Consider the following 24345-nt stretch of genomic DNA (forward strand, 5'->3'; position numbering starts at 1 on the left):
AATTATAAATAATATGTACTGCATTTAAAATATAGTTTAGTTAGATGTAAATAAAAATGAAATTTTAAAACTGAACATTTAGTGGTGTATCATTTCCAGGAATCACAACACAGGTGTCCTGTTGACTGTTACGCGCATTCGCCATTTTTTTTAGAATTTCGTGGATGTACAGTCGATACTAAAATTAAGTTTAACATTGAAATATTTGATTTTTATATTCATATCTATGCAAGTTATAAAATAATTATTAATTTTGTTTTTACAAATAAAAAAAATTAAGTAACTATTTTCAATTAATTTGTTAGAAATAATAATTGATAAGCAAATCAACAGATTAATTAAGTACTGACTGTTATAAAATAAATTATTTAAATTAACTTCAAATTGTAAATGTTTTGTGAAATAAAATATAGAATAATTTAAAAATCCGTAAAATTTTATATCAACTACATATTATTATCCTGCAATCTTTGTTGAATGTTATAATTTAATAAGTTATAAATAAATTAGAAAAAACTTTTAGTAAATAATTTTCATAAAAACAGACAAATATAAACAAACTCATATTTTCAATGAACAAAAATGGTTAACAAAAGTATCAAAATTGAAACCAATTACGACCAAATCAAATTATTTACGAAATATTTAAATATCGCTTTATTATTTAAATATGCTTTAATAATAATTATTAAATGTGAAAAAAATAATTTAAAAATTTCGTAAACAATTGATATAAAATAAAAGAAACTTACCTTCAAAAAGAAGAGACTGCACAACAACATGAACCAAGGGAGCGGGAGTGCTGCACCACCCAACCGATCGACACGACGATCGAAGACACAATGACGCCGTCATTTACAGGACAAAATTTGCACTACTAGAAAATGGTGGGAGGCGTAGTGGGGGTTTTTACAGTTGCTTCTAAAATTAATTCATTTAAATAGTTTATTTTATATTAACAACTGAAAACAAATTTTAAAAAAGTTATTAATATCGTTTTTACAAGTCAAACTTCAATCCAACAAGATAAATTACCATTAAATTATAAAAGTTTAAGTTTTGTGAAATTAAGTACTTATATAACTTCAGAATAATTTTGAATGATGAATAATTAAATAAACTATAATTTAAAAAATCCGTAAAAATTGATTCGAAAATGTTATTTCTAAGTTAATATAAACAGTACATTAAAATTTCAGATGTTTAACCATACAATTTTAAAGGTAACTTTGAAGAAAAATAATTATAAACATAATAAAATATTTAAACAGGAATTAGTTAAATGTTATGTTATATTTTAAAGTAGAGTTCGCTTATGAATAAATACAAACTAATAAAATAAGTGTGCATTTCGTGGTGCACCGTTTCCTAGAACCGGATTAGGAGTCCTGCAATTCCTATTGGTCGACGCTGTTGCCGGGCACTTTTTTATGTGAAGACACGACTGCGATGTTTACACTAAGTTTGGTCAAATTTTATAGGTTTTGTAAACGTAAAATGAGACTGCTTATTAGAATTTAAATTTTTAGATCTTCTATATTCATTAAATACGGTTTCCAAATATTTATATCATTGTTCATAACATATACAAATAAATCAAATATTTTTCTTATAAAGATACATAAAATTTGGACGTAGTTGTCGTTGGAAAATTAGTTTATCAAACAAATCATACCACGAAATGTGAATTGTATTGATGTTTTACATAAGAAAATTTAAAAAACGTTTTAATTATTTATTTGTTCTAACTACATATTATTATCCTGCAATATTTGTTTATTATTATAATTTTATAAGAAATAAAAAAGCAGACCAATATAAAAAATACGTACCAATAACTAAATTATAATCATAAATAATATTACTTATATTTAAAAGGATAGTTTATTGAAAATAAATAGAAATGAATTGTAAAACTGTACATTTCGTGGTCAATCGTTTCTAAGAATCACAACAACAGGTGTCCTGAAATTTTGTTTGTCGACTGTTACTAAGGGCATTTTTGAACGATTTTGATTTCAAGATGCATTCGCAATTATTATTTAGAATTTCGTGGTTATACGATTAATTTTTAAGTTAATTTTTACATACAAATATTTAGTTTTATATTAACAAATAAAGTATATTTAAAAATAATTCAAAATTATGCTGTTTGAATCAATAATCGATAAACAATTCATAAAATAATTAAACACTGACTGTAAAATTTGAGGTTTCTTTAATTTATATTTAACAATTAACAGAAATGGTTAACAAAAACATCAAAAAACAAATCAATTCCGACTAAAAAATTACTTTTTTAAATTATTTAAGGAATTTTTAAATATCCATTAGGGCTAATTGATTTTATTTATCGATGTTAAATTAAAATTTATGGTATGTATTATTTAAATGTGTTTTAAAGACGTAAAATATTTGTTTAATAATTAAAAAAATAATGATCTAAAAATTCCTTCAACAATTGATTTAAAATGAAACAAACTTACCTTCAAATAAAAGGGACTGCACCACCGAATGAACTGAAGAAGTGTGAGTGCTGCACCACCCAACCGATCGACACGGCGATCGAACACACAATGGCGACTTTCGCAGGACAAAATTTGCGCTACTGGAACGTGGTGGGAGGCGTGGTGGGGGTTTTTTAAAGAGTTTGTTTAAAATTAACAAATAAAAGCACATTTTAAAAAAGTTGTTAATATCGGTTTTACAAATAAAATTTGAAATATAATTTACGATTAATTTATTTAAAGCAAATAATTGATAAACAATTAATAAAATAATTAATTTTAGCATCATGTGAAGGTATTTCGTATATGTTAATTGGAACTGTTAGAATTTAAATTTTTAGTCCTTTCATTTTCATTACGCATGGTTTCCAAACATTCTTTTAATAATTAAAGATAAAAAAAGGTACGTAATTGGCGTTGGAAAATTAGCTTACCAAACAATTAACAATTTTATTGAGATTATTTATTAAAGGCATACATATTATTAATTATTTCCAAGTTATAAATTAGAAACTAAAAGTTGAAGAGTAAATGAATCTTATTGCATATAAACAATTTATAATTTAGCTTAATTATTTATATTATAGGTAATATTTAAAAATATATAATATTTAAAAATAAATAGAAATAAATTTTTAAAACTGTACATTACGTGGTGCATCGTTGGGAATGACAGCAACAGGTGTCCTGAAATCCTATTTACCGACTACTGCTAAGGTTACTTTCGAAGGATTTTAGTTTGAAGACGCTTTAGCGTTTATTATGAATATTATGTTTACAAATAAAATTTAGAAGATCGAAATTATTAACAATTAATTTATTTGGAGTAATAATTGATAAACTATTAACAGAATAATTAAACATAGACTGCAAGTTTAGATAAAATAATTCGTATATTTTATGATTTGTCTATTTATATTTTAATGAAAAGAAATGGTTATAAAAAATTAAAAAAGAATTCAGTTCCATCGAAAAACTTACTGTTTCAAATTAATTACCGAATTTTTCTATCTATTAATTAAAGAGCATCGACTTGAAATCGACATAAATTTAAAATTTATGATTTAAATTAATTAAATATATTTTAAAGTGAAACTTTGTAGTGTTATATGTACTCACATAATAATAATTAAAATATTTCTTAATTGGTAAAAAAAGAATAATAATTTAAAAATTCCATGTAAAAATGGAATCAATTTTCTTTAGCTACGAATTTATTTACAATGAAATATTTAAATAGAAATCAGTTAAATATAATTTTATATTTAAAAATTGTGTGCACTTATGAATAAATTGAAACTAATACAAGAACTGTGCATTTCGTGGTGTACCGTTTCCCGAAACCGGTTTAGGAGATTTGCAGTTTTATCGATCCATCGTTTTTATTACCAGACCCTTTTTTATGTGAAGACATGTCTGCGATTTGAACACCACATTTAAGCAATTTTTACATGTTTAGTAAAAATAAATTGGAATTGTTTGTTAGAATTTAAAATTTTAAATCTTTTATAATCTTTATCATTATTCACATTTATTATATATTATTTTTAATAATTTCTACAAATAAATCAAATAATTTTCTTATTAGGATACATAAAATACTGAATTAATTGGCGTTGGAAAATTAACTTATCAAACAATAACATAATGAAATGTGAATGGTACTAATTTATCTTTAGATCATAAAATTTGGAAAGATTTGGAACTTTTCATCCTTTATGTTAATTAAAATCAATTTTAACTGATTAAGATTTGTTGAAACTGTTTAATAGACGCTTACTTGTTATTAATTATTTTCAAGTTATTAACAGTTTATTAAAATGAAACTAAAAATTGAAAAATGAATGAATTTTTATAACTTTACTTGTTTAATTAGATAACTTGTTTATTATAAATTATACTATCCACAGAATTTTTAAATGTTCTGACATATTTATTCCACCTTAATTTCATTATTTGGTCCAAAATTAACTTATAATTATAAATAATCATATATAAATTACATTAAATTAAAATTACCGTTCATATTATTTAATAAAGTTTTAAAAACTTTTTAGTGTTCATTATACTACGTACGTAGAAATATTTAACTTAACAAATCAAAATGTATTTAAAGACATTAGTATTGTTTTGTAAATAAAATTTTAAAGGTTAAAATAAATTAAAATTAAGTTGTTTCAATCAATAATTGTTAAATAATTCATAGAATATTCAATTCCCACATAAAAAATTACCTTTTTAAATTATTTCAGGAATTTTTAAATATCTATTAAGTTAAATTGATTTTATATATCGATGTTAAATTAAAATTGTGTTTTAAAGATGTAAAATATTTGCTTAACAATTAAGAAATTAATGATTTAAAAATTCCGTAAACAATTGATTTAAAATGAAACAAACTTGAAGAGTGAATGAATCTTATTTAATATAAACATTTTTTAATTTTGCTTAATGATTTATATTATAGATTATTTATATCATAGATAATATTTAGAAATATAGAATATTTAAAAATAAATAGAAATAAATTTTTAAAACTGTACATTCCGTGGTGCAGAAATCACAGCAACAGGTGTCCTGAAATCCTATTTACCGACTGTTGTTAAGGTCATTTTTGAAAGATTTTGCTTTGAAGACATTAATATTGTTTTATAAATAAAATATTAAAAGTTAAAAGAATTTAAAATTAAGTGGTTTCAATCAATAATTGTTAAACAATTCATAAAATATTCAATTTCGACATAAAAAAAATAAATACTTTTTCAAATTATTTAAGGAATTTTTAAATATCTATGAAGTTGAATTGATTTTATATATAGATGTTAAATTAAAATTATGTTTTAAAGAAATAAAATATTTGTTTAACAATTAAGAAAATAATGATTTAAAAATTTCGTAAACAATTGATTTAAAATGAAACAAACTTACCTTTAAGAAAAAGGGACTGCACCACCGAATGAACTAAGGAAGCGTGAGTGCTGCACCACCCAACCAATCGACACAACGATCGAAGACACAGTGGCGACTGTTGCACTAATGAAACATGGTAGTAGTTGTTGTTGACTCTAAAATTAATTTTGCATTTAAATAGTTTATTTTATATTAACAACTAAAAGCATATTTTAAAATAGTTATTAATAAATATCGATTTTAGAAATGAAATTTGAAAGATTATTTACCATTAATTTATTTAAAGTAAGTAATTGATAAAGAGTTAATAAAATAATTAATTTTAGTATCATGTGAAGGTATTTCACATATGTTAATTGTAACTGTTTATTAAAATTTAAATTTTTAGACCTTTTATTTTCATTAAGTATGGTTTCCAAACATTCTTCATGTACGTAATTGGCGTTCGAAAATTACCTTACCAACCAAATATCACCAAGAAATGTGATTTTTTTAGATTTTACATCACAAAATTTGGAAAGATCTGTTATGTAGTTGTTAATATGTTGATTAAAGCTAAAAAATATAAAAAATAAAAGATAAAATAATTTGTAATCATAAATAATTATAATATTAATTTATTAATTATATTTATAAATATATATTATTTAGAAATAAATAGAAATGAATTTGTAAAACTACATTTCATGGTGTTTTAATCATGGATCACAACAACAGGAACTGAAATTCTATTTGTTGACTCCTACTTGCGCATTCGCCATTATTTAGTTTTTCATGACTACGAGCTAAAGTTAATTTTTACGTTGAAATATTTGATTTTATATTAACAAATCAAAGCATGTTTTAAAATTATTATTAATATTCGTTTTACAAATGAAATTTAAATGAACAAAATTATAAACAACTAATTTATTTTAAGTGATTCTTGATTGACAATTAATAGAATGAAAATTAATTTTTCATTTAAATAGTTTATTTTATATTAACAACTAAAAGTATATTTTAAAAAAGTTATTAATAAATATCGATTTTAGAAATGGAATTTGAAAGATAATTTACCATTAATTTATTTAAAGTAAGTAATTGATAAAGAGTTAATAAAATAATTAATTTTAGCATCATGTGATGGTATTTCATATATGTTAATTGTAACTGTTTATTAGAATTTAAATTTTTAGACCTTTTATTTTCATTAAGTATGGTTTTCAAACATTCTTATTATACATAAAATAGGTACGTAATTGGCGTTGGAAAATTAGCTTACCAAACAATTAACACCAAGAAATGTGAATTTTTTAGAATTTGCATTACAAAATTTGGAAAGATCTGTTATGTGGTTGTTAATATGTTGATTAAAGCTAAAAAATATAAACAATGAAAGATAAGATAATTTTTAACCATAAATACTATTAATTATGTTTAAAAATATATATTATTTAGAAATAAATTGGAAGAATTTGTAAAACTACATTTCGTGGTGTTTTGTGTCCAGGAATCACAACAACTGGAACTGAAATTCTATTTGTTGACTCTTACTGGCGCATTCGCCATTATTTAGTTTTTCATGACTACAAGTCTAAAATTAATTTTTACGTTGAAATATTTCATTTTGTATTAACAAATCAAAGGGTGTTTTAAATTAGTTATTAATATTGGTTTAACTAATGAAATTTAAGAGATCAAAATTATTGACAATTAATTTATATGAAGTGGTAATTGATTAACAATTAATAGAATAATTAAACATTGACTGTCAGTTTAAATAAAATATTTTATAAATTTTACGTATTGCGAATTTATATTTTAATGAACAGAAATGGTTAGCAAAAAAATCAAAAAATAATTCAGTTCCAATATAATTTAAAAATTCTGTAAACAATTGATTCAAAATGCTATTTCGAAATAAATATAAAAATTTCAAATTTTTAACCATTTAATTTTAGAGTTGGCTACAAATTTAAAAAAAAAAAGTTATAGTTACAATAAAATATTTAAATGGAAGTTAGTTACATGTTAATTTATATTTAAAAGCAGAGTTAAATAAATGACACAACGAAATGTGAATTATATTAATTAAACTAATTAATTAATTAATTAAAAATTTTACATAATAAAATTTCGTAAGATTTGTCAGTACTTGTTAACATATTTTTTTATTTATTTATTATAACAACATATTATTACCCTGTAAATTTTGCTGAGTGTGATTAATCTATAATTAATTTAGAAAATAACTTATAATTCATATTAATTAAATCAAATAAAAATATAATATAAAAATATCGGTGTCTTTTATTCCCTTTTGTTTGTTCCTATTTACCGACTGTTGTTAAGATTATTTTTGAACGATTTTGATTTGAAGACGCTTTAGCGTTTATTATGAAAATTATTTTTACAAATAAAATTTAGAAGATCGAAATAAAATAAATCAAATAATTTTCTTATTAGGATACATAAAATACAGACTTAGTTGGCGTTGGAAAATTAGATTATCAATCAGTAACACTACGAAAAATGTGAATTGCGTTGATTTATCTTTAGATTTTACATCACAAAATTTGGAAAGATTTGGAAATACATATTATTTTCCTGGTATCTTAATTGATTGTTATTAATCTATAATAAATTATAATTAATTTAGAAGAAAAGTATAAAAATATAGATGTATTTACATCCTTTTTGTTAATTAAAACCAATTTTAACTGATTAAGATTTGTTGAAACTGTTTAATAGACGCTTACTTGTTATTCTTTATTTTCAAGTTATTAACAGTTTATAAAAATGAAACTTAAAATTGAAAAGTGAATGAGTTTTATTGCATGAAACATTTTATAATTTTATTTGCTTATTTAGATAACTTGTTTTTTTATAAATTATATTATCCATAGAATTTTTAAATGTTCTGACATATTTATTCCACCTTAATTTTTTATATGGTCCGAATTAACTTATAATTACAAATAATCAGAAATAAATTACATTTAAAAATATAGCTTATATAAAAATAAAGATTTAGATATATTTTTTCAATAATTATAAATATGAATGATTTAAAAATTCGGTAAACAATTGATTTAAAATAAAGAAAACTTACCTTCAACGAGCGTGAGTGCACCACCAAAGAACAAATCGACACAACGATCGAAGACATAATCAGTGTGACCATTCAAATAAATCAAATATATATATCTCTGCAGTAGAAGTACAATTTTAAAAATCCTATGACAAGCCTTACATTTAAAAATACAATTTTAGGTTAGTAATTTGTAGGTGAGCTTGTCGCTGCATTTACTGCGAATACTATTAAATTCAAAAATACTAATCCTCGCTGAGTAAATGCAGCCCTACACTAAGTTACGATTTACTAAAATCTAAATACTCTATTATCCTGCAAGTAAATCAAAATTATTAATTATTATTAATTCCTGCAAATAAAAAAATAATTAAAAAATCAACAAAAAGGAAATTTGTAGGCCAGAGATTCAGAGTTCAATAAATGAGATGAAAATAAAACAAACTAAATTTTCTTTAATTTATTTAAGCTGAAAAAGAAGACCGTATTAGTATTATTTAAAAGACATATAAATGAATACAGTATTCCTTAAAATCATACCAAACAAACATTTAACACAACTGTATCATTAATTTATTTGAGCTGAAAAGAATGTCTTATTAGATTGGACAAAGAAAATAAAAATAAACTACACCTGAAAATCATAAAAGATATTTTTCTCACATTTTTCAAAATTATATTTACATATAAATCAAAAGATGAGGATGCAAGAAGATTTGGAATTAAAATCAATGTGTTTAATAACTTACTTTGCGTTGCCAGTTGCCAGGTTAACTAGTCCCGTTCTGGACCTATTTGAAATTAATAAAAAACTTTCAATAAAAATCATTGTATCATTGATAATTAAAATTATGAATTATTACCTTTAACACACTTTCCTTGTTGCTTTATAGTCTTTCTAATAGTTGATGGGGTCATCATGGTCCAGATGTGAGCAGGTCTTGACGATCAACGAAGAAATTAATAAAAAACCTTCTTTCAATGTTTTAACCAGAGAAAGACATATTTAAAAACCCAAATATGATAATGCAAATATGATACCATGCATTTATTCTTATTAACTAATCGATGCTATATTTATCCATGCAAAGTTTTATCCATGCATTTATTTTTAATTGATCCACACTCCACTTAATCCAAGTAGAGTTGATTTCGTCTGAAATGTTTTCATTTAATGCATGCATGAATTCTTATAAACTAATCTATGCTATATTTATCCATGCATTTATTTTTAATTGATCCATACTCCACTTAATCCAAGTAGAGATGATTTCGTCTGAAATATTGGCATTTAAAGCATGCATTTATTCTTATAAACTATTCATGCAAAGTTTTATCCATGCATTTATTTTTAAATGATCCATACTCCACTTAATCCAAGTAGAGTTGATTTCGTCTGAAATGTTTTCATTTAATGCATGCATGAATTCTTATAAACTAATCTATGCTATATTTATCCATGCATTTATTTTTAATTGATCCATACTCCACTTAATCCAAGTTGAGTTGATTTCGTCTGAAATGTTTTCATTTAATGCATGCATGAATTCTTATAAACTAATCTATGCTATATTTATCCATGCATTTATTTTTAATTGATCCATACTCCACTTAATCCAAGTAGAGATGATTTCGTCTGAAATATTGGCATTTAAAGCATGCATTTATTCTTATAAACTATTCATGCAAAGTTTTATCCATGCATTTATTTTTAAATGATCCATACTCCACTTAATCCAAGTAGAGTTGATTTCGTCTGAAATGTTTTCATTTAATGCATGCATGAATTCTTATAAACTAATCTATGCTATATTTATCCATGCATTTATTTTTAATTGATCCATACTCCACTTAATCCAAGTAGAGATGATTTCGTCTGAAATATTGGCATTTAAAGCATGCATTTATTCTTATAAACTATTCATGCAAAGTTTTATCCATGCATTTATTTTTAATTGATCCATACTCCACTTAATCCAAGTAGAGATGATTTCGTCTGAAATATTGGCATTTAAAGCATGCATTTATTCTTATAAACTATTCATGCAAAGTTTTATCCATGCATTTATTTTTAAATGATCCATACTCCACTTAATCCAAGTAGAGTTGATTTCGTCTGAAATGTTTTCATTTAATGCATGCATGAATTCTTATAAACTAATCTATGCTATATTTATCCATGCATTTATTTTTAATTGATCCATACTCCACTTAATCCAAGTAGAGATGATTTCGTCTGAAATATTGGCATTTAAAGCATGCATTTATCCTTATAAACTATTCATGCAAAGTTTTATCCATGCATTTAATTTTAAATGATCCATACTCCACTTAATCCAAGTAGAGATGATTTCGTCTGAAATATTGGCATTTAAAGCATGCATTTATTCTTATAAACTATTCATGCAAAGTTTTATCCATGCATTTATTTTTAATTGATCCATACTCCACTTAATCCAAGTAGAGTTGATTTCGTCTGAAATGTTTTCATTTAATGCATGCATGAATTCTTATAAACTAATCTATGCTATATTTATCCATGCATTTATTTTTAATTGATCCATACTCCACTTAATCCAAGTAGAGATGATTTCGTCTGAAATATTGGCATTTAAAGCATGCATTTATCCTTATAAACTATTCATGCAAAGTTTTATCCATGCATTTATTTTTAAATGATCCATACTCCACTTAATCCAAGTAGAGTTGATTTCGTCTGAAATGTTTTCATTTAATGCATGCATGAATTCTTATAAACTAATCTATGCTATATTTATCCACGCATTTATTTTTAATTGATCCATACTCCACTTAATGCAAGTAGAGATGATTTCGTCTGAAATATTGGCATTTAAAGCATGCATTTATCCTTATAAACTATTCATGCAAAGTTTTATCCATGCATTTATTTTTAAATGATCCATACTCCACTTAATCCAAGTAGAGTTGATTTCGTCTGAAATGTTTTCATTTAATGCATGCATGAATTCTTATAAACTAAACTATGCTATATTTATCCACGCATTTATTTTTAATTGATCCATACTCCACTTAATGCAAGTAGAGATGATTTCGTCTGAAATATTGGCATTTAAAGCATGCATTTATCCTTATAAACTATTCATGCAAAGTTTTATCCATGCATTTATTTTTAAATGATCCATACTCCACTTAATCCAAGTAGAGTTGATTTCGTCTGAAATGTTTTCATTTAATGCATGCATGAATTCTTATAAACTAATCTATGCTATATTTATCCATGCATTTATTTTTAATTGATCCATACTCCACTTAATCCAAGTAGAGATGATTTCGTCTGAAATATTGGCATTTAAAGCATGCATTTATTCTTATAAACTATTCATGCAAAGTTTTATCCATGCATTTATTTTTAAATGATCCATACTCCACTTAATCCAAGTAGAGTTAATTTCGTCTGAAATGTTTTCATTTAATGCATGCATGAATTCTTATAAACTAATCTATGCTATATTTATCCATGCATTTACTTTTAAATGATCCATACTCCACTTAATCCAAGTAGAGTTGATTTCGTCTGAAATGTTTTCATTTAAGGCATGCATGAATTCTTATAAACTAATCTATGCTATATTTATCCATGCATTTATGTTTAATTGATCCATACTCCACTTAATCCAAGTAGAGATGATTTCGTCTGAAATATTGGCATTTAAAGCATGCATTTATCCTTATAAACTATTCATGCATAGTTTTATCCATGCATTTATTTTTAAATGATCCATACTCCACTTAATCCAAGTAGAGTTGATTTCGTCTGAAATGTTTTCATTTAATGCATGCATGAATTCTTATAAACTATTCTATGCTATATTTATCCATGCATTTATTTTTAATTGATCCATACTCCACTTAATCCAAGTAGAGATGATTTCGTCTGAAATATTGGCATTTAAAGCATGCATTTATTCTTATAAACTATTCATGCAAAGTTTTATCCATGCATTTATTTTTAAATGATCCATACTCCACTTAATCCAAGTAGAGTTAATTTCGTCTGAAATGTTTTCATTTAATGCATGCATGAATTCTTATAAACTAATCTATGCTATATTTATCCATGCATTTACTTTTAAATGATCCATACTCCACTTAATCCAAGTAGAGTTGATTTCGTCTGAAATGTTTTCATTTAAGGCATGCATGAATTCTTATAAACTAATCTATGCTATATTTATCCATGCATTTATGTTTAATTGATCCATACTCCACTTAATCCAAGTAGAGATGATTTCGTCTGAAATATTGGCATTTAAAGCATGCATTTATCCTTATAAACTATTCATGCATAGTTTTATCCATGCATTTATTTTTAAATGATCCATACTCCACTTAATCCAAGTAGAGTTGATTTCGTCTGAAATGTTTTCATTTAATGCATGCATGAATTCTTATAAACTATTCTATGCTATATTTATCCATGCATTTATTTTTAATTGATCCATACTCCACTTAATCCAAGTAGAGATGATTTCGTCTGAAATATTGGCATTTAAAGCATGCATTTATTCTTATAAACTATTCATGCAAAGTTTTATCCATGCATTTATTTTTAAATGATCCATACTCCACTTAATCCAAGTAGAGTTAATTTCGTCTGAAATGTTTTCATTTAATGCATGCATGAATTCTTATAAACTAATCTATGCTATATTTATCCATGCATTTACTTTTAAATGATCCATACTCCACTTAATCCAAGTAGAGTTGATTTCGTCTGAAATGTTTTCATTTAAGGCATGCATGAATTCTTATAAACTAATCTATGCTATATTTATCCATGCATTTATGTTTAATTGATCCATACTCCACTTAATCCAAGTAGAGATGATTTCGTCTGAAATATTGGCATTTAAAGCATGCATTTATTCTTATAAACTATTCATGCAAAGTTTTATCCATGCATTTATTTTTAAATGATCCATACTCCACTTAATCCAAGTAGAGTTAATTTCGTCTGAAATGTTTTCATTTAATGCATGCATGAATTCTTATAAACTAATCTATGCTATATTTATCCATGCATTTACTTTTAAATGATCCATACTCCACTTAATCCAAGTAGAGTTGATTTCGTCTGAAATGTTTTCATTTAAGGCATGCATGAATTCTTATAAACTAATCTATGCTATATTTATCCATGCATTTATGTTTAATTGATCCATACTCCACTTAATCCAAGTAGAGATGATTTCGTCTGAAATATTGGCATTTAAAGCATGCATTTATCCTTATAAACTATTCATGCATAGTTTTATCCATGCATTTATTTTTAATTGATCCATACTCCACTTAATCCAAGTAGAGTTGATTTCGTCTGAAATGTTTTCATTTAATGCATGCATGAATTCTTATAAACTAATCTATGCTATATTTATCCATGCATTTATTTTTAATTGATCCATACTCCACTTAATGCAAGTAGAGATGATTTCGTCTGAAATATTGGCATTTAAAGCATGCATTTATTCTTATAAACTATTCATGCAAAGTTTTATCCATGCATTTATTTTTAATTGATCCATACTCCACTTAATCCAAGTAGAGTTGATTTCGTCTGAAATGTTTTCATTTAAGGCATGCATGAATTCTTATAAACTAATCTATGCTATATTTATCCATGCATTTATTTTTAAATGATCCATACTCCACTTAATCCAAGTAGAGTTGATTTCGTCTGAAATGTTTTCATTTAATGCATGCATGAATTCTTATAAACTAATCTATGCTATATTTATCCATGCATTTATTTTTAATTGATCCATACTCCACTTAATGCAAGTAGAGATGATTTCGTCTGAAATATTGGCATTTAAAGCATGCATTTATTCTTATAAACTATTCATGCAAAGTTTTATCCATGCATTTATTTTTAATTGATCCATACTCCACTTAATCCAAGTAGAGTTGATTTCGTCTGAAATGTTTTCATTTAAGGCATGCATGAATTCTTATAAACTAATCTATGCTATATTTATCCATGCATTTATTTTTAAATGATCCATACTCCACTTAATCCAAGTAGAGTTGATTTCGTCTGAAATGTTTTCATTTAATGCATGCATGAATTCTTATAAACTAATCTATGCTATATTTATCCATGCATTTATTTTTAATTGATCCATACTCCACTTAATGCAAGTAGAGATGATTTCGTCTGAAATATTGGCATTTAAAGCATGCATTTATTCTTATAAACTATTCATGCAAAGTTTTATCCATGCATTTATTTTTAATTGATCCATACTCCACTTAATCCAAGTAGAGTTGATTTCGTCTGAAATGTTTTCATTTAAGGCATGCATGAATTCTTATAAACTAATCTATGCTATATTTATCCATGCATTTATTTTTAATTGATCCATACTCCACTTAATCCAAGTAGAGATGATTTCGTCTGAAATATTGGCATTTAAAGCATGCATTTATTCTTATAAACTATTCATGCAAAGTTTTATCCATGCATTTATTTTTAAATGATCCATACTCCACTTAATCCAAGTAGAGTTAATTTCGTCTGAAATGTTTTCATTTAATGCATGCATGAATTCTTATAAACTAATCTATGCTATATTTATCCATGCATTTACTTTTAAATGATCCATACTCCACTTAATCCAAGTAGAGTTGATTTCGTCTGAAATGTTTTCATTTAAGGCATGCATGAATTCTTATAAACTAATCTATGCTATATTTATCCATGCATTTATGTTTAATTGATCCATACTCCACTTAATCCAAGTAGAGATGATTTCGTCTGAAATATTGGCATTTAAAGCATGCATTTATTCTTATAAACTATTCATGCAAAGTTTTATCCATGCATTTATTTTTAATTGATCCATACTCCACTTAATCCAAGTAGAGTTGATTTCGTCTGAAATGTTTTCATTTAAGGCATGCATGAATTCTTATAAACTAATCTATGCTATATTTATCCATGCATTTATTTTTAAATGATCCATACTCCACTTAATCCAAGTAGAGTTGATTTCGTCTGAAATGTTTTCATTTAATGCATGCATGAATTCTTATAAACTAATCTATGCTATATTTATCCATGCATTTATTTTTAATTGATCCATACTCCACTTAATGCAAGTAGAGATGATTTCGTCTGAAATATTGGCATTTAAAGCATGCATTTATTCTTATAAACTATTCATGCAAAGTTTTCATTTAAGGCATGCATGAATTCTTATAAACTAATCTATGCTATATTTATCCATGCATTTATTTTTAAATGATCCATACTCCACTTAATCCAAGTAGAGTTGATTTCGTCTGAAATGTTTTCATTTAATGCATGCATGAATTCTTATAAACTAATCTATGCTATATTTATCCATGCATTTATTTTTAATTGATCCATACTCCACTTAATGCAAGTAGAGATGATTTCGTCTGAAAAATTGGCATTTAAAGCATGCATTTATTCTTATAAACTATTCATGCAAAGTTTTATCCATGCATTTATTTTTAATTGATCCATACTCCACTTAATCCAAGTAGAGTTGATTTCGTCTGAAATGTTTTCATGTAATGCATGCATGAATTCTTATAAACTAATCTATGCTATATTTATCCATGCATTTATTTTTAATTGATCCATACTCCACTTAATCCAAGTGGAGATGATTTCGTCTGAAATATTGGCATTTAAAGCATGCATTTATTCTTATAAACTATTCATGCAAAGTTTTATCCATGCATTTATTTTTAAATGATCCATACTCCACTTAATCCAAGTAGAGATGATTTCGTCTGAAATATTGGCATTTAAAGCATGCATTTATTCTTATAAACTATTCATGCAAAGTTTTATCCATGCATTTATTTTTAATTGATCCATACTCCACTTAATCCAAGTAGAGTTGATTTCGTCTGAAATGTTTTCATTTAATGCATGCATGAATTCTTATAAACTAATCTATGCTATATTTATCCATGCATTTATTTTTAATTGATCCATACTCCACTTAATCCAAGTAGAGATGATTTCGTCTGAAATATTGGCATTTAAAGCATGCATTTATCCTTATAAACTATTCATGCAAAGTTTTATCCATGCATTTATTTTTAAATGATCCATACTCCACTTAATCCAAGTAGAGTTGATTTCGTCTGAAATGTTTTCATTTAATGCATGCATGAATTCTTATAAACTAATCTATGCTATATTTATCCATGCATTTATTTTTAATTGATCCATACTCCACTTAATGCAAGTAGAGATGATTTCGTCTGAAATATTGGCATTTAAAGCATGCATTTATTCTTATAAACTATTCATGCAAAGTTTTATCCATGCATTTATTTTTAAATGATCCATACTCCACTTAATCCAAGTAGAGTTAATTTCGTCTGAAATGTTTTCATTTAATGCATGCATGAATTCTTATAAACTAATCTATGCTATATTTATCCATGCATTTACTTTTAAATGATCCATACTCCACTTAATCCAAGTAGAGTTGATTTCGTCTGAAATGTTTTCATTTAAGGCATGCATGAATTCTTATAAACTAATCTATGCTATATTTATCCATGCATTTATGTTTAATTGATCCATACTCCACTTAATCCAAGTAGAGATGATTTCGTCTGAAATATTGGCATTTAAAGCATGCATTTATTCTTATAAACTATTCATGCAAAGTTTTATCCATGCATTTATTTTTAAATGATCCATACTCCACTTAATCCAAGTAGAGTTGATTTCGTCTGAAATGTTTTCATTTAATGCATGCATGAATTCTTATAAACTAATCTATGCTATATTTATCCATGCATTTATTTTTAATTGATCCATACTCCACTTAATCCAAGTAGAGTTGATTTCGTCTGAAATGTTTTCATTTAATGCATGCATGAATTCTTATAAACTAATCTATGCTATATTTATCCATGCATTTATTTTTAATTGATCCATACTCCACTTAATCCAAGTAGAGATGATTTCGTCTGAAATATTGGCATTTAAAGCATGCATTTATTCTTATAAACTATTCATGCAAAGTTTTATCCATGCATTTATTTTTAAATGATCCATACTCCACTTAATCCAAGTAGAGTTAATTTCGTCTGAAATGTTTTCATTTAATGCATGCATGAATTCTTATAAACTAATCTATGCTATATTTATCCATGCATTTACTTTTAAATGATCCATACTCCACTTAATCCAAGTAGAGTTGATTTCGTCTGAAATGTTTTCATTTAAGGCATGCATGAATTCTTATAAACTAATCTATGCTATATTTATCCATGCATTTATTTTTAATTGATCCATACTCCACTTAATCCAAGTAGAGATGATTTCGTCTGAAATATTGGCATTTAAAGCATGCATTTATTCTTATAAACTATTCATGCAAAGTTTTATCCATGCATTAATTTTTAAATGATCCATACTCCACTTAATCCAAGTAGAGTTGATTTCGTCTGAAATGTTTTCATTTAATGCATGCATGAATTCTTATAAACTAAACTATGCTATATTTATCCATGCATTTATTTTTAATTGATCCATACTCCACTTAATCCAAGTAGAGATGATTTCGTCTGAAATATTGGCATTTAAAGCATGCATTTATTCTTATAAACTATTCATGCAAAGTTTTATCCATGCATTTATTTTTAAATGATCCATACTCCACTTAATCCAAGTGGAGTTGATTTCTTCTGAAATGTTTTCATTTAATGCATGCATGAATTCTTATAAACTAAACTATGCTATATTTATCCATGCATTTATTTTTAATTGATCCATACTCCACTTAATCCAAGTAGAGATGATTTCGTCTGAAATATTGGCATTTAAAGCATGCATTTATTCTTATAAACTATTCATGCAAAGTTTTATCCATGCATTTATTTTTAAATGATCCATACTCCACTTAATCCAAGTAGAGTTGATTTCGTCTGAAATGTTTTCATTTAATGCATGCATGAATTCTTATAAACTAATCTATGCTATATTTATCCATGCATTTATTTTTAATTGATCCATACTCCACTTAATCCAAGTAGAGATGATTTCGTCTGAAATATTGGCATTTAAAGCATGCATTTATTCTTATAAACTATTCATGCAAAGTTTTATCCATGCATTTATTTTTAAATGATCCATACTCCACTTAATCCAAGTAGAGTTGATTTCGTCTGAAATGTTTTCATTTAATGCATGCATGAATTCTTATAAACTAATCTATGCTATATTTATCCATGCATTTACTTTTAAATGATCCATACTCCACTTAATCCAAGTAGAGTTGATTTCGTCTGAAATGTTTTCATTTAAGGCATGCATGAATTCTTATAAACTAATCTATGCTATATTTATCCATGCATTTATGTTTAATTGATCCATACTCCACTTAATCCAAGTAGAGATGATTTCGTCTGAAATATTGGCATTTAAAGCATGCATTTATTCTTATAAACTATTCATGCAAAGTTTTATCCATGCATTTATTTTTAAATGATCCATACTCCACTTAATCCAAGTAGAGTTAATTTCGTCTGAAATGTTTTCATTTAATGCATGCATGAATTCTTATAAACTAATCTATGCTATATTTATCCATGCATTTACTTTTAAATGATCCATACTCCACTTAATCCAAGTAGAGTTGATTTCGTCTGAAATGTTTTCATTTAAGGCATGCATGAATTCTTATAAACTAATCTATGCTATATTTATCCATGCATTTATGTTTAATTGATCCATACTCCACTTAATCCAAGTAGAGATGATTTCGTCTGAAATATTGGCATTTAAAGCATGCATTTATCCTTATAAACTATTCATGCATAGTTTTATCCATGCATTTATTTTTAAATGATCCATACTCCACTTAATCCAAGTAGAGTTGATTTCGTCTGAAATGTTTTCATTTAATGCATGCATGAATTCTTATAAACTATTCTATGCTATATTTATCCATGCATTTACTTTTAAATGATCCATACTCCACTTAATCCAAGTAGAGTTGATTTCGTCTGAAATGTTTTCATTTAAGGCATGCATGAATTCTTATAAACTAATCTATGCTATATTTATCCATGCATTTATGTTTAATTGATCCATACTCCACTTAATCCAAGTAGAGATGATTTCGTCTGAAATATTGGCATTTAAAGCATGCATTTATCCTTATAAACTATTCATGCATAGTTTTATCCATGCATTTATTTTTAAATGATCCATACTCCACTTAATCCAAGTAGAGTTGATTTCGTCTGAAATGTTTTCATTTAATGCATGCATGAATTCTTATAAACTATTCTATGCTATATTTATCCATGCATTTACTTTTAAATGATCCATACTCCACTTAATCCAAGTAGAGTTGATTTCGTCTGAAATGTTTTCATTTAAGGCATGCATGAATTCTTATAAACTAATCTATGCTATATTTATCCATGCATTTATGTTTAATTGATCCATACTCCACTTAATCCAAGTAGAGATGATTTCGTCTGAAATATTGGCATTTAAAGCATGCATTTATTCTTATAAACTATTCATGCAAAGTTTTATCCATGCATTTATTTTTAATTGATCCATACTCCACTTAATCCAAGTAGAGTTGATTTCGTCTGAAATGTTTTCATTTAATGCATGCATGAATTCTTATAAACTAATCTATGCTATATTTATCCATGCATTTATTTTTAATTGATCCATACTCCACTTAATGCAAGTAGAGATGATTTCGTCTGAAATATTGGCATTTAAAGCATGCATTTATTCTTATAAACTATTCATGCAAAGTTTTATCCATGCATTTATTTTTAATTGATCCATACTCCACTTAATCCAAGTAGAGTTGATTTCGTCTGAAATGTTTTCATTTAAGGCATGCATGAATTCTTATAAACTAATCTATGCTATATTTATCCATGCATTTATTTTTAAATGATCCATACTCCACTTAATCCAAGTAGAGTTGATTTCGTCTGAAATGTTTTCATTTAATGCATGCATGAATTCTTATAAACTAATCTATGCTATATTTATCCATGCATTTATTTTTAATTGATCCATACTCCACTTAATGCAAGTAGAGATGATTTCGTCTGAAATATTGGCATTTAAAGCATGCATTTATTCTTATAAACTATTCATGCAAAGTTTTATCCATGCATTTATTTTTAATTGATCCATACTCCACTTAATCCAAGTAGAGTTGATTTCGTCTGAAATGTTTTCATTTAAGGCATGCATGAATTCTTATAAACTAATCTATGCTATATTTATCCATGCATTTATTTTTAAATGATCCATACTCCACTTAATCCAAGTAGAGTTGATTTCGTCTGAAATGTTTTCATTTAATGCATGCATGAATTCTTATAAACTAATCTATGCTATATTTATCCATGCATTTATTTTTAATTGATCCATACTCCACTTAATGCAAGTAGAGATGATTTCGTCTGAAATATTGGCATTTAAAGCATGCATTTATTCTTATAAACTATTCATGCAAAGTTTTATCCATGCATTTATTTTTAATTGATCCATACTCCACTTAATCCAAGTAGAGTTGATTTCGTCTGAAATGTTTTCATTTAAGGCATGCATGAATTCTTATAAACTAATCTATGCTATATTTATCCATGCATTTATTTTTAATTGATCCATACTCCACTTAATCCAAGTAGAGATGATTTCGTCTGAAATATTGGCATTTAAAGCATGCATTTATTCTTATAAACTATTCATGCAAAGTTTTATCCATGCATTTATTTTTAAATGATCCATACTCCACTTAATCCAAGTAGAGTTAATTTCGTCTGAAATGTTTTCATTTAATGCATGCATGAATTCTTATAAACTAATCTATGCTATATTTATCCATGCATTTACTTTTAAATGATCCATACTCCACTTAATCCAAGTAGAGTTGATTTCGTCTGAAATGTTTTCATTTAAGGCATGCATGAATTCTTATAAACTAATCTATGCTATATTTATCCATGCATTTATGTTTAATTGATCCATACTCCACTTAATCCAAGTAGAGATGATTTCGTCTGAAATATTGGCATTTAAAGCATGCATTTATTCTTATAAACTATTCATGCAAAGTTTTATCCATGCATTTATTTTTAATTGATCCATACTCCACTTAATCCAAGTAGAGTTGATTTCGTCTGAAATGTTTTCATTTAAGGCATGCATGAATTCTTATAAACTAATCTATGCTATATTTATCCATGCATTTATTTTTAAATGATCCATACTCCACTTAATCCAAGTAGAGTTGATTTCGTCTGAAATGTTTTCATTTAATGCATGCATGAATTCTTATAAACTAATCTATGCTATATTTATCCATGCATTTATTTTTAATTGATCCATACTCCACTTAATGCAAGTAGAGATGATTTCGTCTGAAATATTGGCATTTAAAGCATGCATTTATTCTTATAAACTATTCATGCAAAGTTTTCATTTAAGGCATGCATGAATTCTTATAAACTAATCTATGCTATATTTATCCATGCATTTATTTTTAAATGATCCATACTCCACTTAATCCAAGTAGAGTTGATTTCGTCTGAAATGTTTTCATTTAATGCATGCATGAATTCTTATAAACTAATCTATGCTATATTTATCCATGCATTTATTTTTAATTGATCCATACTCCACTTAATGCAAGTAGAGATGATTTCGTCTGAAAAATTGGCATTTAAAGCATGCATTTATTCTTATAAACTATTCATGCAAAGTTTTATCCATGCATTTATTTTTAATTGATCCATACTCCACTTAATCCAAGTAGAGTTGATTTCGTCTGAAATGTTTTCATGTAATGCATGCATGAATTCTTATAAACTAATCTATGCTATATTTATCCATGCATTTATTTTTAATTGATCCATACTCCACTTAATCCAAGTGGAGATGATTTCGTCTGAAATATTGGCATTTAAAGCATGCATTTATTCTTATAAACTATTCATGCAAAGTTTTATCCATGCATTTATTTTTAAATGATCCATACTCCACTTAATCCAAGTAGAGATGATTTCGTCTGAAATATTGGCATTTAAAGCATGCATTTATTCTTATAAACTATTCATGCAAAGTTTTATCCATGCATTTATTTTTAATTGATCCATACTCCACTTAATCCAAGTAGAGTTGATTTCGTCTGAAATGTTTTCATTTAATGCATGCATGAATTCTTATAAACTAATCTATGCTATATTTATCCATGCATTTATTTTTAATTGATCCATACTCCACTTAATCCAAGTAGAGATGATTTCGTCTGAAATATTGGCATTTAAAGCATGCATTTATCCTTATAAACTATTCATGCAAAGTTTTATCCATGCATTTATTTTTAAATGATCCATACTCCACTTAATCCAAGTAGAGTTGATTTCGTCTGAAATGTTTTCATTTAATGCATGCATGAATTCTTATAAACTAATCTATGCTATATTTATCCATGCATTTATTTTTAATTGATCCATACTCCACTTAATGCAAGTAGAGATGATTTCGTCTGAAATATTGGCATTTAAAGCATGCATTTATTCTTATAAACTATTCATGCAAAGTTTTATCCATGCATTTATTTTTAAATGATCCATACTCCACTTAATCCAAGTAGAGTTAATTTCGTCTGAAATGTTTTCATTTAATGCATGCATGAATTCTTATAAACTAATCTATGCTATATTTATCCATGCATTTACTTTTAAATGATCCATACTCCACTTAATCCAAGTAGAGTTGATTTCGTCTGAAATGTTTTCATTTAAGGCATGCATGAATTCTTATAAACTAATCTATGCTATATTTATCCATGCATTTATGTTTAATTGATCCATACTCCACTTAATCCAAGTAGAGATGATTTCGTCTGAAATATTGGCATTTAAAGCATGCATTTATCCTTATAAACTATTCATGCAAAGTTTTATCCATGCATTTATTTTTAAATGATCCATACTCCACTTAATCCAAGTAGAGTTGATTTCGTCTGAAATGTTTTCATTTAATGCATGCATGAATTCTTATAAACTAATCTATGCTATATTTATCCATGCATTTATTTTTAATTGATCCATACTCCACTTAATGCAAGTAGAGATGATTTCGTCTGAAATATTGGCATTTAAAGCATGCATTTATTCTTATAAACTATTCATGCAAAGTTTTATCCATGCATTTATTTTTAAATGATCCATACTCCACTTAATCCAAGTAGAGATGATTTCGTCTGAAATATTGGCATTTAAAGCATGCATTTATTCTTATAAACTATTCATGCAAAGTTTTATCCATGCATTTATTTTTAAATGATCCATACTCCACTTAATCCAAGTAGAGTTAATTTCGTCTGAAATGTTTTCATTTAATGCATGCATGAATTCTTATAAACTAATCTATGCTATATTTATCCATGCATTTACTTTTAAATGATCCATACTCCACTTAATCCAAGTAGAGTTGATTTCGTCTGAAATGTTTTCATTTAAGGCATGCATGAATTCTTATAAACTAATCTATGCTATATTTATCCATGCATTTATTTTTAATTGATCCATACTCCACTTAATCCAAGTAGAGATGATTTCGTCTGAAATATTGGCATTTAAAGCATGCATTTATTCTTATAAACTATTCATGCAAAGTTTTATCCATGCATTAATTTTTAAATGATCCATACTCCACTTAATCCAAGTAGAGTTGATTTCGTCTGAAATGTTTTCATTTAATGCATGCATGAATTCTTATAAACTAAACTATGCTATATTTATCCATGCATTTATTTTTAATTGATC

This window comes from Aethina tumida, chromosome 1, assembly GCF_024364675.1.
Source record: "Aethina tumida isolate Nest 87 chromosome 1, icAetTumi1.1, whole genome shotgun sequence".
Classification (NCBI taxonomy): domain Eukaryota; kingdom Metazoa; phylum Arthropoda; class Insecta; order Coleoptera; family Nitidulidae; genus Aethina; species Aethina tumida.